We start from the raw sequence: 2,500 nt of genomic DNA on the forward strand, positions 1-2,500 counted from the left end.
TATTGACCTTGAAATAGCAAACGGTTCTGTTAAAAATCCATTGCATTTCACTTTTGTTATTGTATCCCTATATAAAATTCTTATCCATTTAATAAAATGTTCCCCAAACCCAAATTTCTCTAAAACTGAAAATAAAAAAACATGTTCTACTCTGTCAAAGGCTTTTTCGAAGTCTAAGCTAATGACATAACCATCCTTTTTTTCTCCATTCATGTAACTTATTATATCTCTTATACTGCTTGTTGTTTCTGCTATGTCTCGTCCCTTTACTCCATATGCCTGATTTGTTTCTATTATGCTAGGTAGTACATTCTTTAATCTATTTGCTAAAACCTTTGCTAAAATCTTAAAATCCGTGTTTAACATGGTTATAGGTCTAAAATTTTTTAAAAGTGCTTTATCTCCCTTTCTTTTGTATATTAGCTTCATCAGCCCTAAACTCATCTTCTGATTTAGACCTTCCTTCTTAAAAATCTCCTCATATACATCCATTAAAATCAGACTAATTTCCTCCTTAAAAACCTTATAAAACTCATTTCCTATCCCATCTATACCTGGGCTTTTCTTTGTTTTCAAAAGATCTATTGCCTGTATTATTTCTTCCTGTCCTATTCCTTTATCACATTCTGCTTTGTCCTTAATTTCTACTCTCGTTGATATTTGCTGTAACAGTATATTTTTCTTCTCTTCATCTAACCCCTTCGTTTTAAAAAGTTCTTCATAATAATTTTTTACTTCCTTCAAAATTCCTTTCGTTTCTTGTACTAGTTCTCCATCTTTGCCCTTTATTTCTTTTATCATTTCTGCTCTTCCTTTACTTTTTTCTAAGTTAAAGAAAAATCTTGTACATTTCTCCCCTTCAACCATGTATTTTGCTTTACTTCTCAAACTTGCTCCTTTACATTTACTCTCCTCTATTTTCTTTAGATTTTCTTCCATAACTATTACGTTTTGTATATTTACTTCTCTCTTGTTTAACTCTTCTTTTAATGTTTTCCTTATATCTTTTTCTTTAGCTTTTTTAACTCTCTGAACCAATTTGCTGTATTTTATTGAGTATTTCTTTATTTCGTATTTTACATTTTCCCACCATATTCTTTTATCTTCTAGGTACATCCCATCATTTCTTTCTTCTTCTATTAATTTTTCGATCCCTAATTTATAACTTTCACTCTTTAAAATCTCTGTATTTAAAATCCAAACTCCAGGCCCTTTATCCTCTTTTTTAAAATCCATCTTCATTAAAATCATCTTATGATCACTTAAAGAGTTTTCTTTATACAAAATATCCTCAATAAAATATTCTAAACTTCTTGTGCTTAAAACATGATCAATTCTTGTTTGACATAAGAAATTGCTAACTAGTTGTTTTCTAGAAAATTCTCTTTTTCTTTCATGTCTCTCTCTCCACACATCAATTAAGTTTTTTTCTTCCATCAGCATTTTAAGTTCTTTTCTCCCCATATCTGTTTTAAAAACCATTCCATCTGCCATATCTCTTTTATTGAAAACTGTATTAAAATCTCCCACCATCATTACGGTCTCCCAACTTTCCATTAAGTCTCTTAAAGCACTAAAATAGTTCTTCTTTTCTTTTTCTTCATTAGGTGCATGAACATTAATCAAAATAAATTCTCTATCTTCATATCTTATTTCAACGGCAATACATTTTCCTTTTCCATCATCATATATTTCTTTAACCTCAATATCCTTTTCTTTTCTTACTAAAATAGCAACTCCTCTCCCCATTCTTCCATCCCCATTATTAAAATATATTTCACCACCCCACCTCTTTTTTAAATCTTCCATAATTTCATCTTTCCAATTAGTTTCCTGTAATACAATAACATCTTCTTTACATAACTCTTTTACTCTTTCAAATTTTTCCCTATTTAGTAGACCTCTTGCATTTAAAATCACCATATTCAAAACCATAAATAAAATTACTAAGAGTTTAAAAGACATCATTTTACATATTTTCTTCTTCTGCTTCTTCTTCTTCTTCGATACATTTTAAAACCTCAAACCTGTTCATACATTTGATTGTTTCTTTTCTTATAAATCTTTTGGCATTTTCTAGATTAGGTGTTACCTTTTGCATTCTTCTTCTTGCCACTCCACCTAATTCCTTGTCCTTTCTTTTGCCCTCTTGTCCGTTTTCTTTTTCTTTTTCTCTTTCTTTTTTCAACCTTTTACTCCTTTCATATCCCCTTCTGTTCCACTGTTCCGTTGTCTTTATTGATGTGTCCATTTGTGTCCGTCTCTCGTGTTCCATCTCCTCCTCCTCTTCTTCTTCCTCCTCCTCCTCCTCCTCACCTCCAATCTCCTGTTCACTGATCCCTTCAGTTTCTTCCTCGATCTCTTCTCCTTCCACTTCTTCATTCTGCTGTTCTTCTGACTCACTTGATTCAATCTCATTAGTTTCATTCTGCATCTGCCTCGCCTCCTCTTGTTCCTGTTGTGTCTCCTCTTCTCCTCCTTCCATCCAGCATTCACACTT

The sequence above is a fragment of the Siphateles boraxobius genome, unplaced genomic scaffold (genome assembly GCF_051911475.1).
Source record: "Siphateles boraxobius isolate OS27281-9 unplaced genomic scaffold, OSU_SipBor_1 296, whole genome shotgun sequence".
NCBI classification, from domain to species: Eukaryota; Metazoa; Chordata; class Actinopteri; order Cypriniformes; family Leuciscidae; genus Siphateles; species Siphateles boraxobius.